The sequence below is a fragment of the Balaenoptera musculus genome, chromosome 20 (genome assembly GCF_009873245.2).
Source record: "Balaenoptera musculus isolate JJ_BM4_2016_0621 chromosome 20, mBalMus1.pri.v3, whole genome shotgun sequence".
In the NCBI taxonomy this organism is placed as follows: domain Eukaryota; kingdom Metazoa; phylum Chordata; class Mammalia; order Artiodactyla; family Balaenopteridae; genus Balaenoptera; species Balaenoptera musculus.
The window spans coordinates 8,762,889-8,783,497 of NC_045804.1; the positions used below are offsets into that span (position 1 = coordinate 8,762,889).

At 52.0% G+C, this 20,609-nt stretch overlaps 1 protein-coding gene across 3 annotated transcripts in view; it reads left to right on the forward strand.

Annotated features, from left to right (window-relative positions):
* SEPTIN9 (septin 9) overlaps window positions 1-20,609 on the forward strand; it is a 166,172-nt gene that overhangs the window by 32,172 nt on the left and 113,391 nt on the right. The gene's annotated exons all lie outside the window — the stretch shown is intronic.

Below are 20,609 nucleotides of genomic sequence, written 5' to 3' on the forward strand. Positions count from 1 at the left end.
CCAGGGAAGTCCCTTTTTTTTTTTTCTTTTTAGCAAATGAGGAAACTCTGACTTGAGCAAAGCTGAATAAACGAAACAACACACCCCTTGGAAATTAGCAAAGAGGCACCAGCTCTGAAACTTTTCTATGAAAAGTTGAAAATGCTTTTGGGCTGGGCCTGTCTGCTGGAGCAGGTGGGTGTGAAGAGCCGCCCAGCTCTCCGTGGCAGGAGCCCACACGCCCAGAGCCCGTTCCTCTGCATGGTCCCGATTCTCCCTCCTACCAGCGAGTGTGAACAATCAGTGACCTCTATCTCTGTCCTCCACTTTGAGTTCACCTCAGGTCATGATGTCTCCGGGTGGCTGTTCGCAGGACCACTAGACACCTGTTGTCCCAATTATCTGGCAAATATTTATTGAGGTCGTACTACGTGCAGCCATGTCCTAGGTTCTTGACCTACAGTGAGGAGGAGCCAGTCCCTGCTCCTTTGGGGCTGGCAGTCTGAACTAGATGTCAGACAGCTAACCAATAAACACATCAATTGATGACTTTAGATGAAGAAGCAAAGAACAGGTGATGTGATGTGATTGTTAGTAGGTGTGTGTGTATGTGGGTGTGTATTAGTGGACACCTTCCTTGAGGGGGTGACATTGAGCTGAAACTTACGTGGCCAGAAGGACCTGACAGGTCAAGATCCAGAGGAAGGACATTCAGGCAAAGGGAACAGCAAGTGCAAAGGCCCTGAGGTTAGAACATCACGGAGGTGCAAGTGGCTGGACTGCATTGTTGGAGGAGAGGGGCAAGTCTGAGACCAGCAAGATGGGCGGGGCCAGGTCATGCCAGGCCTCGGAGGCCCTGGTGAGGGTTCGTTTCTTTCCTCGGTGTGATGGGTGGAGAAAGTGGCAGGACCTGAGTGCCCCGTGGCTGCTGAGACTCGCCTGTAGCAGGCAGGGAGGAGAAGCAGGGGGGCCTGGAGGGGTGGCCATCACCGTCACTCTATGCAGTTGGAGAGGGAGGACCTCTGATTGCTGGGTGGACCCTGGTGGTTGAAGAGGCCGCTGGACACCCTGACGTGTTGGCCAGCCTTGCCCAGCCCTGCCCAGTCCTGCCCAGTCCTGCCCCGTGGGCTGCTATCTTTAGGAGGGAGTGCTTGCAGCCTCTGAGCGCAGAGGCTGTGGTTTGGTGCATGCTTGGCCGAGGGTGGGGTGGCCTGAGTCCTGGGAAGGTGACCCGAGGAGCGGACGGCCTCAGGGGAAGCATGACTCTGGGCCTCCTCGCTTTGTATCTCCTGGGTCCTGACTCTCTGGCAGGGATATCACACATGCCTGCTCATGCCCGCACGCGGGGTGGTGGCCAGTGTGTCTGAGGACACCGTCCCATCCCACCGGCCCCTCTGAGCCTCAGGTTTCTCCCCAGCTCTGGGCCCCTGACTCTGGGGGAGGCATGGAAGTACGGAATGTTTTCCAGGGCATCCCACTGGCCCTCAGAGCTGGGGTGAGTCAGAGCCTCTTCCCATAACGGAGCAGTAGCCGAGCCCCGGGGATTCTGGCCTGGTGCCCGGTTCCTGGGGCAGGAGGAGCGAGGTGGCCAGGCAGGCAGGGCTGGGGGCTGAGCCTGTGTGACCTTGGGCTGCGGCTCCTGCCCGCCCGCCCTGTCCCAGCCCCAGGTCCCACCGGGGCTCCCGTTGTGCCTCCTCTACTCACTGGCCTCTGCATCCGTTCTCTCCCCTCTGGGGCCAACCCTCTCCTCTGGCCCGGACTGGCCCTTCCGGCTGCTCTCCCCACCTCCTGCCTCTTCGCCTTCAGACCCTCTGCTGCTCCCCGGGCGTCCACTGTGTCCCCTCCGTGTCCCTGGCCACCCAGGGAGGCAGGTGCAGGGAAGTCCGGGACGCACGTGCCGTTTGAGTGCCCGTGTGTGCCAAGCATCTTCCTCTCCCGCTCCGGCCGCTCCCCTGAGCCTGCGGCCCCTCCGCACGGAGCCTGGCCCTGCCCCGCATCCAGAGCTGGTGCAGCAGGAAGGAGCTGCCCTGGGAGCCCGGGCACCTGGCCTGCTCTGTTGGCTGCAGCCTCCAGGGCTCGGGTGTCAGAGAAGAGGTGGTTCTGGGGAGGTGTGACTGTGACGTGGCTCATGGGTCAGGGGACCGACCCTCCCCTCCCGCTGGAGTGGCCTGAGATGCTCTCCTCCAGCCCCTGTTTCCAGGGCACCTTGAAGCTGGCCCTTGGGCAGCCTGTCCCGGATTCTCCCTCTGGCCTTTCCTGGCACTGTTTCTGCTCACCTGGAGAAGGCTGGGTGGGACTTGGGGACAAAGGAGATTCAAGAGCTTCTCTGACAGGACACCCCACCCCACAGAGGGGACGTTTTGGTCAAAGCCCCAAGAGCCCTGCTTGCTACTCAGAGAGCAAGATGCTCAACCACCTGCGGGGCATCTGGTGGGGGCAGTACAGGTGTGACTGTCAGCACAGGGGCTCAGTGCACGGCCCGAGGCCTCCCTTTCCGTGGCTCTGCTTAGGCCCGTGTCCTTCTCTGGCCCTGATGCCCCTGATGTCCACAGTGGGCAGCCCTCAGTCTGGGCTTTGTCCCCCACCATCCGCCCAGCTCAGCTCTGGCCGGCTTGTCCCTCCCCCGGGGCCCAGGTTTCTTCTCCAGGTGGCGTATTCCATCCCAGGATGTAGGGCCCTCAGCCATGCCCGCCCTGGGAGATGTCGGTATATTGTTATCTGATAATAACTAAGGAACTATAGCTTTAGAATGACTGTTTTCCATGTTTTTCCAAGTTCAAGGGTCTTTAGAGTGTCCTAATCCTGATGTCGCCGTGTCCGAGGGAGAGGGAAGGGGCTGGAGGTGATTGCGGGCTGGGGTTTGTTCACCACCTGGAGAGGGTGGTCTTGGGCTGTGCCTCTGTGACGTGTGTTTGGGGGGGCGTATCTCCAGGAATGCCTCATAGCCCTCGCCACCCCCCAGCTTGTAGAGAGCAGCTGGGAGGGGAAGGGGAGCACGAATCCCTCTGAGGAGGTGTGGACAGAGGGGCCCGGGTTCTGGAGACGTGCATCTTCCATGCATCTCACCCGCAGATTTACTGCAGCTGGGGCCTGGCTGAGCCTTGGAAGGGAGCGAGGGGACCGCGGTGAAGCCGAACCCCATAAGGGGCAGGAATTCAGGTGCAGGAAGCCTTTCTTCCAGGAGGTGGCGGTGCAGGCCCTCAAGAGCCCAGTGCCTGCTGGGTTTTCATTTTCGCTGAATTTGTGGGAAGAGGCTGCCCAGGTGTTATTTCCACTCACTGCGTCTGCTCCAGCGACGGAAGTGGCAGGTGGGGAGCACGGGAAATAGGTGAGGACGGCCCCTCCCCTGGCACCGGGGCTGGAGCACTGCAGACCTCGCCCGGGGTGGTCCTAAACCGGGCCAAGCCAGGGAGGCTTGAGAGCTCAGGGCTTCGGGGAGGGGGTCTCCGGCCACCTCTTCTTTCTTCCCTGTTTCTGGTTGATATATCTCAGTCTCTTTTAAAATTTCCCAACTTTTTACTATGAAAACTTTCAAACACACAGGAAAGATCACGGTGTGAACACTCCCACGCCCACCACCTTGATTCTGCGGTGCACATTCTGCTCTCTGCTTCCTCACACGCCCCTCCCTCTAGCCACCAACACTCCGTGCGTGTGGTTGTCTCGGATGCGTTTCAAAATCAGTTGCTGGCATCAGTCCACATTACCCCGTAAACACTTCAGCTTGCCTCTCCCTAACCAGAGGCCAGTATTTGTTTATGGTTCTTTTTCTTTCTTTGAGGTAAGATGTATGTAACCCTGAAACGCACAGATCTTAAGGGTACCGCTCTCTGTATCCCGGCTCCTATCAGAGTGTAGCACATCACCATCACCCCCGCATGCCCTTTCCCGGTCGGTGTCTGCCTCCACTGCCCCGGGAGCAACCACATTTCTGATTTTTTTCTACTATAAACGAATTTTGCCAGTTTGATTATGTATATGTTTTTCAGATGTACCCATTGTTGCCACAGGTAACAGTAGTTGTTCCATGATTGCTGTATAGTGTTCATTGCATGAACTTTCTCTGGGGTTTTTTTTTTAGCCCTTCTGTTCATGGGCCCCTGGCTGTTTCCATTTTGGGGGTGTCATGAATAAAGATTCTTGTACAAGGTTTTGTGGACATATGCTTCCATTTCTCTTGTGTAGATACCAAGGAGTAGAATTGTTGAGCCAGAGGATAGGTATCTGTTTAGATTTGTCAGAAACTGCTAGCTCTTTTCCCCAAGTGACTGTATCATTTTACACTCCCACCAGCAACGTCTGAGCGTTCTGGTTGCTCTGCCTCCCTACCAACGTTCGGTGCTGTCTCTTTCATAATGTAGTCACTCTGGTGGGTGTGTGGCGATCTCATTCTGGCTTCAATTTGCATTTGTCTGATGACTCATGCTGTTGAACACATTTTCATGTTCTTATTGGCTTTTTGTATATTTTCCTTTGTGAAATGTCCTTTCAAATCTGTTGCCCATTTTATTTTATTTTATTTTTTTAAAATCCCTTGCAGCTCTGACAATCTTATTCCTTTTTTTGAAATTAACTAATTAATTAATTTATGGCTGAGTTGGGTCTTCGTTGCTGCATGCGGGCTTTCTGTAGTTGCAGTGAGCGGGGGCTACTCTTCGTTGCGGTGCGCGGGCTTCTCATTACAGTGGCTTCTCTTGTTGCGGAGCACGGGCTCTAGGCATGCGGGCTTCAGTAGTTGTGGCTCGTGGGCTCTAAAGCGCAGGCTCAGTAGTTGTGGCGCACAGGCTTAGTTGCTCCGCGGCACGTGGGATCTTCCCAGACCAGGGCTTGAACCCGTGTCCCCTGCATTGGCAGGTGGATTCTTAACCACTGCACCACCAGGGAAACCCTGTTGCCCATTTTAAAATTGGGTTGTTTGACTTGTTCTTATTCTTTCTTGATACTGGTCTTTTGTTAGATACATGAATTGCAAATATTTTTTCCCAGTCTGTGGCTTGCCTACTCTTTTCTTAACGATATAGCTTTTGGTGAGCAAAAGTTTGTAATTTTAATTTTGACTAAGTTTAATTTAACGAAGTTCTTTCTTTGTGGTTACCACTTTTTGTGTTCTTTGTAAGAAAGCTTCGCTTACCCCCAAGTGGCGAAGATATTTTCAATGATTTCTTCTAGAAGTTTTACAGTTAGAGCTTTTATGTTGGGTTTAGAAACCACCTTGAATTAATTTTTCTGTATGGTATGATGTAGGTCCATTTTGTTGTTGTTTTATCTGTATGGACATCCAGTCGTTCTAGAACCATTTATTGAAAAGACATTCTTACCCCATTAAATTGCCTTGGCACCGTTGTTGAAAATCAATTAATTTTGTATATGTGGTTCTATTTCAGGACTCTTGTGTTTTATTAGTATTTTGTCTATTCTTTTGCCAGTACCACACTAACTTGATTAATGTGGCTTTATAATAAGCTTTGAAATAAGATCTCCTAATATATCCAAAACATTGCTTTGGGTATTCTTGGTCCTTTGAATTTCCTTATAAATTTTAGAAGTAGAGTATCAACTTCTACAAAAATGCTATGTGAATTTTGATTGAGATTGCATTGAATCTATAGGTCAATTTAGGGAGAATTGGCATTTTAATAACATTGAGTCTTCTAGTCTTATAAACATGGTATGTCTCCATTTTTTAAGTTTTTTTTTTGTATTTCTCTAATCTCTACAGAATTATGTTGTTCTGTAGTTTTCAATGAAAAGATCTTCATGTCAATAGTTAAATTTATTTCTAACTGTTTTTGGTGCTATTGTAAATTGAATATATATTTTAAATTTCATTTTCAATTGTTTGCTGCTAGTATATAAAAATTATATAAAAATACAGTGGATTTTTGTGTATAAATCTTATATCCCATGACCTTGTCCAATTCATTTATTAGTCTAGCACTTGTTTTGTAGATGTTTTATGATTTACTAAGTAAACAACCATGTTGTCTGAAAATAGGCAGTTTTACTTCTTTCTTTCTGATCTTGATGCCTTTATTTTTCATGCCTTATTTCACTAGCTAGAACTGCCAGTACAATGTTGAATAGAAGTGGTACATGGACATCCTTGCCTTGTGCCAGAAAGTATCATGTTAAATATAGGTTTTCCATATATGCCTTTTGTCAAACTGAGGAGATTCCCTTCTATCTCTAATTTTCCAGAGTTTTTAATAAGAATGGGTGTTGACTTTTGTAAATACTTTTTCTGTATCTATTGAAATGATCACTTTTTTCTTTATTCTATTAATAAGATGAATTATGATTGACTTTTTTTTTTTTTGGCCGCGCCGCACAGCATGAGGGATCCTAGTTCCCCAAGCAGTGATCGAACCCGTGCCCCCTGCAGTGGAAGCACAGGGTCTTAACCCCTGGACCGCCAGGGAAGTCCCACAATGATTGACTTTTGAATATTACACCAGGAAATAAGTCCAGGAAACTCAATTTATCTATTGAGCTTCCTTTTTATATATTGCTGGATTTGATTTGCCTAGTTTTTTGTTAAGGATTTTTTTTGTGTGTGTGTAGATTCATGAGGGATATTGGTATGGTATTTTCTGTTAGTTTGTTTTGATATTGTCTTGGTCAGGGTTATTTTGGCCTCAAGGTGATCAAAGTGCTCCTTCCTACCTATTTTCTGTAAAAGTTTGCATAAGATTGGTGTTATTTCCTTCCTTAAATGTTTGATAGAAGTCACCAAGGAAGCCATCTTTCCCTAGAGTTTTCTTCTTGGAAAGTTTTTTTTTTAAGTTACAAAATTAATTTAAAAATGTGTATTAGGGAATTCCCTGGCGGTCCAGTGTTTAGGACTCGGTGTTTTCACTGCCGAGGGCCCAGGTTCAATCCCTGGTAGGCGAGCTAAGCTCCCGCAAGCTGCACAGCGCAGCCAAAAAAAAAAATGTATTAAATATATTAAATAAATATTTAATTAAATATATTAAATATAATTTAAATATACATTTATTTAATATATAGAGAGAGCCATTCAAGTTTTTTACTTCCTCTTGTATCAATTTTGGTAAGTTGTATTTTGAAGGAATTTGTCTCTTTCATGTAAGTTGTTGAATTTATCCATATAAAGTTGTTCATAATATTTATTATCATTTTAATATCTATAGGATCTTAGGGATAACCCTTCATTCCTAATATTGGTAATTTATATTCTTCATTTCTTTTCCTCTCTCTCTTATCAGTCTTGCTATGAGTTTGTTGATCTGTTGATCTTTTTAAAGAACCAACTTTTGGCTTTATTTTGCTTCTATTTTCCATTTCCTTGATTTCTGCTCTTATCTTCATTACTTCCTTCCTTCTACTTACTTGGTGTATCAGTCGGGGCCCAGGCAGGAAACAGAAACCACACCAGTAATTTGAAGAGCAAAGTGAAATATAAAGAATTATTAACTGGTAAAAGGTGTTTAACTACTGCAAGGGTGAAAGAGGACTCTGAGGAACATAGAAACAGCAAAGATGAGAAATAACTACTTTAGAAGAAATTGTAGGGGAAAGCTTTGGAACGTTGCATTTGGCAGTGACTTCTTTTTTTCTTTTTTCTTTTTCTTTCTTTCTTTCTTTATTATTTATTTTTGGCTGCGTTGGGTCTTCGTTGCTGCACATGGGCTTTCTCTAGTTGCGGCGAGCAGGGGCTACTCTTCGTTGCGGTGCGCGGGCTTCTCGTTGCGGTGGCTTCTCTTGTTGTGGAGCGCGGGCTCTAGGCACGTAGGCTTCAGTAGTTGCGGCACGCAGGCTCAGTAGTTGTGGCGCACGGGCTTAGCTGCTCTGCGGCATGTGGGATCTTCCCGAGCCAGGGCTCGAACCCATGTCCCCCTGCACTGGCAGGCGGATTCTTAACCACTGCACCACGAGGGAAGTCCCTGGCAGTGATTTCTTGTATACGACACTGAAAAGCACAAGTAACAAAATAAAAAATAGATAAATTGAGCTTCATCAAAATTTAAAACTTCTGTGACTCCAAGATGGCTATCAACAGAATGCAAAGGCAACCCACAGAATGGGAGAAAATATTTGCAAATCATATATCTGATAAGGAATTCATATCCAGAATATATTAAAAACTTCTACAACTCAATTACAAAAAACCAAACAACCCAATTAAAAAAGTGGCAAAGAGCCTCAAGAGACATTTCTCCAAAGAAGACATACAGATGCAACAGGCACATGGGAAGATGCTCAACATCACTAATCATTAGGGAAACGCAAATCAAAACTGCAATGAGATACCACCTCACACTCATTAGAATGGCTGTTATATAAAAACAAAAACAACAACAACAAAAAACCCAGAAAGTAACACATGTTGTGGAGAATGTGACAAAATTGGAAACCTTGGGCGCCGCTGGTGGGAATGTCGAATGGTGCAGCCTCTATGGAAAACAGTTTGGTGGTTCCTCAGAAAATTAAACATAGAATTACCACATGATCCAGCGATTCCCCTTCTAGTTATATACCCAAAAGAACGGAGAGCAGGATCCGGAGCAGATGCATGTGACAGTGGTCACCAGGGGCTGGGGGAATGGGAGGGGGAGTTCGTGTTTAATGGGGACAGAGCTTCAGTTGGGAAGATGACAAAGTCCTGGAGACGGATGGTGGTGATGGCTGCACAACAATGTGAATGTATTAATGCCACTGAAATGTACACCTGAAAATTGTTAAAATGGTACCTTTTATGTTATGGATATTTTACCGCACACACAAAAGCAGCAGCTACTCCCTCCGGGGCTGAGAGAAGGTACATGAGAAGAAATGAGGAACTCGGGGTGTCATCCCCGCCTTGCTTCACCTTGGGCTCGGGCCTTGTTGGAGAGTCTGTGGCTGCCACAAACACCTGCGGCCTGCTGGTGGCAAAAAAAGTTCTTGCCGGAGGGTGTGGATGGAGTTGGTCTCTAGCAGCAGCTTACTGGGTGGCTGAGAAACTTCTGGAGGGGATGCACAGGTTGGAGCTGGCGCACAGGACGTGTACTGGGGCCAGGTGTCCCAGTGTTGGGCAGGTGCGGGGGCACTGGGGGGGGATAGAGCTGGTCCACGGGAAGGGCCCTGCTGGCTGCTAACTCCGTGGCAGTTGTGCCAGAGGCCGAACAAGGCCCAGGACCAGGAAGAGAAGCCCCTTCCTCCGCTCGGCAGAGAAAGCCTCCCTCTCTGCTCCCCCAGCGCTGTGCGCGTGCGCGTGGTGCAGAGGAAATGGTTCACAGCCAAGTGCAAGGGTGGCGGTCAGAGCAGGCGGCCCAGGGATTGAAGGAGCCCGGAGGAGGAAACAGGGTGGGGTGGGAACAGGAGACGCAGCAGAAACTGGAGAAACGCCTTTCACACCTAGAAGGACCGATGGAGGTTGCCGGGATGCTCAAGACAGATCTTCAAATTCCTGACATCCGGTCTTGTTTCCCAAGCCCAGAGATCCTTCGAGGCGAAAGGAAAGGAAGGCCTTCCCTCTGTGGGGGTGGGGGGGTGTGCGTGTGTGTGTGTGCGTGCACGTGTATGTGCCCAATTTCCGTTTTTCCATCTTCCTGACACCAGAAAGAATTTCCGTGAGCTTCTCCACCCTTTCCCAGGCTGCATGTGGAGGGGGACACACACATACACACACACACACACACACACGTATGCACACACGTGCACTCTCACACACACACACACACACATACAGGGAGCGCTCCTGCGCGTTGTACCTAGGCCTGACAGGAAACTGGACTCTGGGAAACTTCAGCCCCACCTTTGGCACAAAATCATGTTTTTTGTTGCTGTTCATTCAAAGGAACAGAAAGTAGGGTGGGTGGGGACAGTTTATGTTCAGAAGAGGAGATTTTGCCAGAAGTGTCCGGTGCAGTTGAGGGCTTGTCCTGGCGTTGCGTGCCCCAGCTCTGGGGGGCTCAGGAGACCCACCTGTGCCCCAGGGAGTCTCTCAAGGTCGGCAGGGTCCACACTCCAGGTCGGCCCTTGTCCTGGGGTCCTGGGCCAAGATCACCTGGCCCAGAGCCCCCCAAGCTGGCTGATGAAGCCCCCCGGGAAACCTGCTAAAATGCAGGTTCTGGGCCTGCCCCGGGGCCCCAGGATGAGATGGGGTGCGGGAAGGGCACTGGGCTGCCCAGAGTGAGCCGGATGAGGGGCACCAGGATGGCGGGAGACCCCCAGCAGCAGGTGCTCGGTGAGCGGCTGGGCTGCCTTTACTGGGGGTGTGGGAAAATCCACGGATACTTGCTGACCGGAACTCGGGGTGAATGGCCGCTTGATCTTGCCAGTGAGACAGGATGACAGATGAAGACTTTGGCTGCAGGGGTTGAGGGGTGCGGGACACGGTGCCAACTGAGCCACCCTTGCTCAGGCCCTAGATCAGTACTGTGGCTGCCATAACAAATGACCACAATCCAGGGACTCAAAAAACCGAAATCAGGGTTGATTCCTTCTGGAGTCTGAGGGAGAATCCCTTCCATGCCTCTTCCTAGCTCCTGGTGGCTGCTGGTTCTCCTTGACCCGGGGCCACATCACTATAGTCTCTGCCTCTGTCACCACATGGCCTTCTCCCCTGTGTGTCTCTGGGTCCAAATCACCCGCTCCTTTCTCTTATAAAGAGACCAGGTACTGGATTTAGGGCCCCACCCTAACTCGGGGTGCCCTTATCTTGATCACATCTGCAAAGATCTGATTTCCAAATAAGGTCATGTTCACAGGTTCCGGGCAGTAGGGTTCCAACATATCTTTTGGGGAGCACAGTTCAACCTACAGCAGGGCCTGACTACAGAGGGGCCTCTCCAGGGCTCAGTCCTGAAGGAGGATGTGGATGGACAAGTGAGGGCCCCAGGAGAGGGGCCTGCACGGCGAGAGGGCTTGAGACGGGTCAGAGAAGGGGACTGGAAGGGGGCTGGCGGTTGCTTGGAGAGGAGACACAGAAAAGAGGAGAAAAGAGTCACTGTCTCCAAATAGTTGGAGAGTTGTCACGTAGAAGAAAGAGAGGGCTTATTTTGAGTTCCTCCAAAATACAAAACCATAACCAGATACTTAGAAGGTAACAGAAAGTGGAGTTTGACTCATTACCTAAAGAGGAGTTTTTCTTGCAAGTTTCACTTTCTGACAGACGAGCGAGCCCTTTTGCAAAGTAGTGAGTTCCCCATGCCTAGAAGTATTGAAACAGGGACTGAATGGAGATCATTCAGGATTGCTGTAGAAGGGACCTCAGGTTCTTGCCAATGCCAGGCGTCTGTTATTTTATGAGAACTTGAGTTTCAAAGTGTAATATTACTGAGACTATGTCTGTGACAAGGGCCCTCCACCATCAGGCTCCATGCACTCTGCTTTGTCTTTTTTTTTTTTTTTTTTTAATTAATTATTTATTTATTTATGGCTGTGTTGGGTCTTCGTTTCTGTGCGAGGGCTTTCTCTAGTTGCGGCGAGCGGGGGCCACTCTTCATCGCGGTGCGCGGGCCTCTCACTATTGCGGCCTCTCTTGTTGCGGAGCACAGGCTCCAGACGCGCAGGCTCAGTAATTGTGGCTCACAGGCCTAGTTGCTCTGCAGCATGTGGGATCTTCCCAGACCAGGGCTCGAACCCGTGTCCCCTGCATTGGCAGGCGGATTCTCAACCACTGCGCCACCGGGGAAGCCCTCTGCTTTGTCTTTAGGGCAGGGGACCAGGCTGAGCATGAGCCTACCACCCTTTCTCCCCTGCTCTTTCTCTTTGGCTTCCTGTGCCGACCAAAAGCTCGCTTCGCCTGGTTCCTATGGAAATGGAGCCTCAGCCCTGTGGCCCACTCGCCTGGCCCCGACATCGTAATTCAGAGCTATGTCAGACGGGTTCTGGGTAAGCACGTGAAGAGAGTCACGCGTACGTATGAACACACACGCACCCATGCACTTGGAGGCTTGAGGCAACTCTACTCATAGAGGCAAACCCCTCTAGGTAGAGACCCTCCTGTTCAAGGGTCCCTAGAACAGGGCTCAGCATCCACGGCTTCTCCTGGTTCAAATGGGAGGATTCAAGAACACCAGCTATCCATGTTTACGATATGCCAAGCTCTGTTCTAAGCACGTAATAACACGTGTCTTTTGTTATTTTTTTTTGGCTGCACCTCGCAGCATGCGGGATCTTAGTTCCCCGACCAGGGATCGAACCCGCGGCCCCTGCAGTGGAAGCGCGAGTCCTAACCACTGGACTGCCAGGGAAATCCCACATGTGTCTTATTTTTACTTATTCAGCAAACCTAGAGCAGTGGTTTTGTGCCAGGCCCTGTTCTAAGCATATTATAAATATTAATACGTTTTCATTTCATGACAACTCTTGGAAGTAGGTAGTGTTAGCCCCATTTCATAGATGAGGAAACAGAGGCATAGCGGGGTACAGGGCCTTACCCAGGTTCTGTAGCTCCCTTACCCACATCCGTCCCCCATTCATATACACTCATACACACTCACACACTCGCTCAGGGGTTGCTGTTTCTCCTCTGATGTGAAGCAGGTCTCCTGCCAGCCAGGGCCCTGTGTGGGTCTCCCTTTGGCCCTGTCCTGCTTCGGGCACTGAGGGGATATTCTGGCAGCCTGGTCCCTCTGGTCTGGCCCAGCTCCCAGGAACTGGATTTCTCCAAATGCCCCTGCGGAGCCTGGAGCCTCCCTTCCAGCTGGAGGAAGGGCTGAATGACCCCCTCCTCCCTGGAGGTCACCGGTCAGGTTCAAACCCGCTCCCGCAAGCCCCTCCTGCCCCCTGGAGCCCCGGCCAGTGGGCTTGCTTATGGGTCCAGGCAGCTGTCAGAGAAGGAAATGGCACTTGAGGCGATAATTTCTCCTCTGGGGGAAGCTTTGGGAGAAGCAGCTGAGGGGCCTGGCCTGCCTCCTGCTGAGATTTTCCTGTGCCTTAGGACGGCCATGGGTAGATCGTCCCTGGAGTATTTCCCACCGGGAGCAGAGCACAGCACGAGGCCTGACGCCTGCTTGTCACGCTCTTGTCCGCAAGGAATGGATCTAGTCCTGTGACCCAGGCCGGTGCTGGGTGTCTGCAGACTTCACATTTCTGACACCAGCTGCGGCAGGCACGGGGACTGTTTTACGAGGAAACAGAGGCTCAGAGACGTTGAGTAACTTGCCAGGACTCCACCAGCTAATAGTTTAGCCGATCCAGGAGTCCTCTTTAGGTTTGTGTGACACCAAAAGCCCAGTTCTTCCTGTTACAATTAGGCCCAGGAAAGGATCGAGATGTTTCTCACGAGCTGGGTTCCCCGGACGCTCCGGGCTGCTGGGTTCTTCGTAGTTGCTCAATGAAAGTGCTAAACGAATGGGTTTGTGCTCCCCCGTTGACCTGCGTGACTGACTGCTGATGGCTTTGGCCCAAATGCCTGTCTCCATCCTCCGGTTCGGCATCTCCCTTTGGGGTGTGTGACCTTGAAAACAGTGACCCTCTCCTTTCCACCTTGGACAGCGTCTCCGAGTGGCGTCAGGAGAGCAGCTGGGGATTACCAGCGCCCTGATGCCGGCAGGCTCTGGGCCAGATTCCCAGGCACGGACGTGGGGGTGATCGTCAGCCGCACGTGTACGAAGAGCTTGTGCAAACGCTCCCCATCCCCCGACCTCCCCCAGCCCCGTGGGGGGGGTGGCTGCCTGGATTCTGTTCCGGAACACTAGCCAATGGGGGGTCTTGCCTTGTGTCCTGGCTGCTGTGCCTGTTCATTTGTGTCACACAGCTGTGTGCAAAGAGCCTGAAGGTGGCTCGTGGGTCACGTGCCCACCCCATGTTCCTTCTACCTGGTAGGTGGAGACCCGCGTCCCACGCACAATGGCTGCCACGTCTGAAAGGCCTTCACAATGAGGGATGTGATGGGATCCATGCAAAATCCGTGGAGCCTTTAGAAGCACTCCAGGCTGCTTCCTCCCATGTCGAGGTTCTGAGTTTCCATCCTCAGAAGAAAACCAGCCTCTGAATCTTCCAACGATGCAGGGTGGGGTCCTCGCTGCAGGGTGGAGGTCGTTCCCAGACCTAGGGGTACTGCCATGAACAAGGCACCCCATCCTGGGGGACTGGAGTGCCGGCTGCCCGCTGTGGATCGTCCGGGGGAGGTCGTGCTGCCTCCAGGCCCGGTTATCCCTCTAGAGCACAGACGCTGTGGGCACCCACCACACCCCCTCCCCCCGCAGCTTCTCCCGAGCATTGTGGGGACCGTGCACCTGGCCTGGCCTCCCGTCCGCTCTCCCTGGCCTTTAGGACCTCCTGCAGGGGCTCAAAGCCATGGCCCCTGCTGCCCTGGAGCCTTTTTAGGTCCACACGGATGGATGTGGGAGTCGGACAGGTGGAGCCCATGTCCCAGAGGCTCTACTGGTACCTGGCAGCCTCGGCAGGCCCCCATCCTCCCCGCACCTCCGCTCCTGTGCCGAAACGGGGTACTGGGGAGCCTACCTCCTGGGGGTTCGTGAGGATTAAAGGAGTTAATAATGTAATTAAAGGAGATAATGAATGTAGGAGAGGGCCGGCTTTCAGAAAAGGTCCGCCTCCTGTTTTTCCTCTTGTTCTTATTCCCCCTCCATCTTTTCTCCTCCTCCAGTCTCACTTTCAAAATTTCTCACGGATGACCTAGTCCTTATACTGATCCAGGAAAACTTCTTACACAGCAAGGGCGCTGCAGGAGGAGTAGGGACCCTGGGTTCTAATCCTGGCTCTGTCAGTAACAGCTGTGTGACCCTCAGCAAACCATTCTGCCTCTCTAGGTCCAGTTTTCACACCCATAAAAAACAAAGGGGGTTAAACTGGATGTTATAGATAATAAGAGCTACACTTACCAAGCTTTTGTTTTATGTCAGACACTTTCCACTTATGATCACTAATCCTTTCAATCTAGGTATTGTTGTTCTTAACATAGTCACTGGGAGCTTGGAGAGGTGAAGTAACTTGCCCTCTATCTCATGGCCTGGGGAATGGCCACCCTGAGTCTGCACCCACCGTCTGGCCGGAGCCCAGGCTCAGCACCTCCTGATGTCCTGGGCACATGCTTTGTTCCTGACGTGACTGGTTCCTTTGTTCCTTTGCTGCTCTGGTCTGTCCAGCACGCATCTGACTGTGTAGGTGACTTTCAAGATCTATCCCAACATATAACTCCCTGGAGCAGTCCCAGCCTACTCTGGGCATGTATTTATTGGGTGTCCTCTCTGCTTTATGTTAGTTAGTGTACGTCCTCAGATCTTTATGTTCTAGTTTCAAATACCAAAACAAGCAAACAAAACAAACCTTGGGTGAACTAGACTGTTCATTTTGCTTTAACTACACTGATCGTATTAGACTCTGCTAGGGGCTCAGTGCATAATGCTAAGAGCCTTGCCCTGCCCTCTCCTGCCCAGATTGCCGGGATAATGGGCACATACTGTATTAGTCAGGATGCCGTCTAGCTGCATAACAAAGACTAACACAACAGAGGCTTTAAGCAGGAGAGAAGTTCATTTCTCTTCTACTTCCTAATCCAAGTGTAAGCAGTCATGGTGGCCCAGAGCAGCAGGGACACAGTTTGCTCCTCCTTTGCTGCTCTGCCATCCTCAACATGCAGCCTCCACCTCATGAAATAAGATGGTTGCTTCAGCTCCTGCAATCACATCTGCACTCCAGCCAGGGGGAGAGGAAGGGGCAGGAGTACCTTAAAAGTTAAACCTTTCAACTCCCCTCCCAATGGCCAGAACCTCGTTACGTGACCACTCCTAGCAGCAGGGGTGGCTGGGAAATGTATTCTTTATCTGGGCAGCCATGTGGCAACTGAAACTTTTGTTACCGTAGCAGAAAGGGAGGTCAGATACTGGGGGAGCAATTAGGGTCTGTGCCACACACACCAGTAACTCCCTTTGTATGTACAGAGTGGTAGTAAATTCTGCGGTAGGGATTACTCAGGAAAAAGGTGAGACTGGGAAAGAGTTTGCCAAGGAGGTGACCTTTGCACTGAACTTTAGAGGCAAGAGAAATGTCTTAGGTCAGGAATGGCAAATGGCAAATACGTGCACCAATCTCCCATCCTGAGGCTGGGGCAGACATCTTCAGTCAATTATCATCGCATTCTTTCTCCCTGAGCACTGAGGCAGCCTCAGAAACCTCCCTCACATCGTGATGGTGGGCCATTGATTGGGTTGGCCTGCTGGTTGAACCCTGTTTGCTGTTGCTGTTCTGCCTAGCAAAGGGCTTCCTAGACTTCTCACCCTCCCAAGAAGAAAGAATAAGCTGTAGTGATCTGAGAGTTTCAGCTAGTGGTGTGCACATCTCTTGCCAACTCTGTGTTCAGGGAGGTCATGTTGGTAGCCTGAACTCAGCCATGGTGGGAGTATTGACATCACAGCAATTGGCAAACGTTATAAATCACTCTTTCCCTTGTCCACCAGAGCAGGTTGTTAAACATTTATGAGCACGCCACTGTTTCAGCCTGGTCTTTCAACCTTTCTTAACAAAAATCTTGCTGAAAGTTTGAGTACTGATTTCTGTTTTTATAGAGAGTTCCTACTGAACCCTCCTTGGAAGATCTTGCTTTGTCTTGGGGTCACCATTCTGAACGTCAGTTCCTGCTGAGAACTAAAGGTGTAGCGACGAACGGGGGAGATTTGGGAGACCTGTAGGATTAACAACGGTTGTTGCTGTGTTGTGTTCTGGACGACTGACGCTTCGGTGGCAGATGGGATGAGAGGGCGGCGCTAGGAAAGTGACATGGTTCTGCAGAAAGGGGACATATGTTCTGAGATTTTAGGTCACTAGTTGGACAATGCTGGACTTTTTCCTGGATAAATGTTCTAGATTATTCATAATCAAGTGGTCAAACCTCTCAGCTGCTGGGTTGCACACCCTGCTGGCCCAGAAGACCACATGCACCATATGTAAGCTGCGTCAGTTTCCTTTTCTCCAGTGGTAGGGGGATGGGCCCATGGCCTGTCCAGATGTGCAGACATTTGGTGATTCACTGGCCTAGAATGTCCTCGTTCACCTCCTTGGAAGTGATGCCCCAGGTACCAAAGTCTCCACTTGGATCTGTGAGCAGGTCTGTTCTCCATTTGTGTGGGGGCTTCAGCTAACCAGGCAGATTCCCTGCCCTGCCCTGCCCTTTGGGCCATGCAGCTCCAGATGTGTGCTCACTTGGGCAGAGCCAGGTCTGTGGCCACGTGGATGAAAGGAGCCACGGAGACCCAGACTCCATGGTCCCTGTGACCAGACGAGGCCCCATCTGGAATGTCCCCAGCCTGTTCCCGAAGGTGAGAAGTTTCTCTCTGCTGAAGAACAGCTGTGCTGAGAAGGTGGCCCATCTGGCTGGCAGGACCGCTGGGGCGTGGGAGGGGTGATGCTTGTGGCTTCCTGCCTCCTTGGGCTGGGGGCTCCCCGTCTCGCTTCCTGCCCGGCAGTGTCCCTCCCTGGTGCTGATTCTCTGCTCCAGGAAGCCCACCTCCTGATCCCCGCTGCCTGGCTTCCCCCTCCAGCGAATGGTCTGGGTTAGAGGCTGACCCGGCCACTGGGAAAACCCATGGTAGGGCCCAGAAGGGAGTCCCCCCACCCAGGGGTTCCAGGGTAGCTCCCTAGAAGCGCCAGGGAGGCACCTGCAGAAGGATTGAGAATGAGCCAGGTCAAGGAGGGCGGGAAGGGCCTGCCAGGCAGAGGGAACAGAGTCGGACAGTCACAGAGCTATGACGCCTGGCTTGTCCAGGAACCGGGAGCAACTGGGCATGAGCAGAGGGCAAGGAGAAGCACGGGGAGAGGAGGCAGGGGTGGCTGGCAGGAGATGGAGGCCTGGTTGTCAGCCCTGCTGGGCTCCCACTGTATCCGGAGGGTCACCGGTCACATCTGCATTTTAGAAAGGCTTCAACCTGGGGGGAGCCAAGACCCCGGGCAGCGAGGCCAGCTTGGGGCCTCCCTCCCCAGAGCCTAGGGCTGAGTGGGTGAGAGAATCTGAGTGTTTAGATTAAGAAAAGCCAGCAAACAAACCCCCAAACCTGCTTCTCAGAGGTGGGAAGGGTGGTAATTGGCCCTCGGCAGCCTCGGCACTCTTGTTTCTGATCTCTGTGGCCAGTTTCCATGTGCGTTAACCCTCTCAGCTCCCTGCCTGCAGGAGTCTGCTGGAAGACGGTCTGTCCCCAGATGGGTAGGGGCATGGCTGCCAGGGTCCCCAGGCACCAGGGAGACACAGAGGGACCTACCCCTGGCTTCGGGGGCCCGGGGTATAGACAGTCTCCGGGAAGCTGTGTGAACCCCGGGCCACTGGCCTCCGGCTGGACAGCCTTTGTCCTCTGTGCTGGTCTCTCCCCTCACACAGCCCGGCCAGAACTGGCAAACCCCTGGCAAGGGCCCTGCCGGGCCGAGTCATCTAGGCGAGTGACTCATGCTGGCGGGGAGAGGGGAAGAGCGGAGGCGGGTGAGTTAATAGCAAACCCGTTACGTCCCCGAGGTCACTTCACATGAGGGACAAACGGTCCATTGAGGTTGGTTTGGCTGCTGGCTGGCTCCAGCAGCACTTGGGGTAGGAGAGTTCATTATCCAGGAAAGCAATACCAGATTGTCGGGAGGGGGCCCCGCCAGCACGCCCCGCTCTTCCTCCCTCCCTCCCACGCGGATCTGGCTGTTCCCAAGGCTGCCGGCCAGGACCCGGAGCCTGCATCTCAGGTACCCTCTCCCGTGGGGGTCACGGCGGGCCAACGGGCGCGTCCAGGGGCACAAAACATCCTCTCGAATTCACGGTGGACTGGGAACGGGGTGGAAAAACATCCGGCCCACAGGGAACCCGCACACACATTTTGGCTATGAAGAGGGCGGACACTCCTAATTCCAGGCCCCCAGAAAGATCTCGCAGTAAAACTATAGTCCATGCCCCTACATCTCCTTTTCACTTTTGTATTCTGGAAAAAAGTAAAGTGGATATTTCTTCCATGGGCAAGAGCTATGGTCAGGCAGACTTTAATTCATTCCTTCCCTCCCCCCACCCCATCTCTTTTAAATAGCCCAAACTGGCTAAAGATAGAGTGAGCAGCATTGATAGGTACTGAGCTCCCCGTCACTGGAGGTGTGCAAGGGTAGGTGGATGAGCATTTAGAGGGCAGGCATTGAAGGGGATTCCAGCAGGGTTTGTGGTTGCAAGATAAGCCTTGAAGACACTCCTGAGAGGGTGCAGAAGAGGAGGGGAGGGAGCCTGCTTCCTTGCCCTTTCCATGCTGACCGGCCACCGCTCCTGGCAATGGGCTGGGGCATTGTCAGAGCATGTGGCCGCAGTCCAAGGGGCCAGGCCGGCTGGCAGCTCCCTGGGGACAACATCGCCTTGGTCACTGTGGTGCTTTAAACGTGGCCACAGAGGCCCTGTTGTCCCCTCTTCTCTGCTCAGGTCCCGCTCAGATCCCGTTGTTCCCGCTGACGTGGAACTAGGGCAGGCTGGTGACTCAGCCTCGTCCCCACACTGCAGCAGTGGTGAGCTGCTTTCAGCTTTCGAGCCCTCGGAGCAGGGTGCCTGCTTGAGAAAAGTGGCAAGGAGGCCAGGACAGTGATGGCCCCTGGGGACCTGGGAATGTCCTATCCCCCCGGGAAGGTGGCCTGGCCAAGTCTCCTGGCAGCCTTGGGGGTGACGAGTCCACAGGCTGGCACAGTCACTCGCTGCTTTGAGGCTGGGTCGGTACCAGGCCGGCCACTCCCCTGAGGCCCCTTGTGTGACTTTGCAGAGCCATCAGAAGGGCCTGAGGGATCAGCTGGGGGGTGTGGGAGGCTGAGTGTCCCCCACCCCATCTCTGTACCTACAGCCTCTACTGGTTGCTAGGAAGTTGGGGACTTTAATCCATTCCAAAGCCCTGTCTTGGGGGCTTGGAGTGGGAACGGAGGGTTGTGGGACTGTGTAAAGAGGGAATCATCAGGAATAAAACATGAGTCATCAAAAGAAGAGACTTCCTCCTCCCCCATCGTATCTGGGTGATAACTCACCAAGCCAGTGTCCCAGACAGCCGTATTCGCCAATCAAAAGCCCATTGGCCGCAGGAATAAACAAATGAGTCTCCAAAGCCACAGCCAGAGTTCAGCTGGTGAGTGGTCATCTTGCAGGGTCCTAATTTCCGCCCTGTCCTTCTGCCTTCTGTGTCAGGAGCCGCTTCCCCCTGCCCTGGCTCCCAGGGTCCCGTAGGGTTTAATATCATGGCAGTAAAATTTGCAGCGAATCTGAAAGATGGGAGGGGTGGGCAGCGCTACCCTCCTGGTCATGCTGTCATAGTCAGGACGCAGGGGAACTGCAGCTGATTCAGGCCTGAGCGTCTTGTCAGCTGGAGTCGAGGGCTCCGGCTCGCTGGGGGTGGGGAAGCCTGTTTGCTTGGGGCCCGAAGGCCAGGAGCTTCCTTTGGTGGCTCGAAAGCATGACTTAGAAGAGAAAGATTTTGTTTAAAAAGTCCCCTGCCTCCGAGATAAGGGCCAGGCCGCTGTGGTCAGAGTTTGCTGTAAATGTTCCGAGCAAAGCAGGCTGGAGTGAGAACTGGGAAGTTCGGGGAACAGATTGATCACGTGCTAAGAGAACGGCATTCCCCTTTGAAGTGAAACCTTCTGGTTGCGTTTAAGCAGCCGGGCAGATGGTGTAAGGGTGTTTTGTAGCCTACACACCGGTTAAGTGTCAGCTGTACCCGCAGACGGGCTTCACG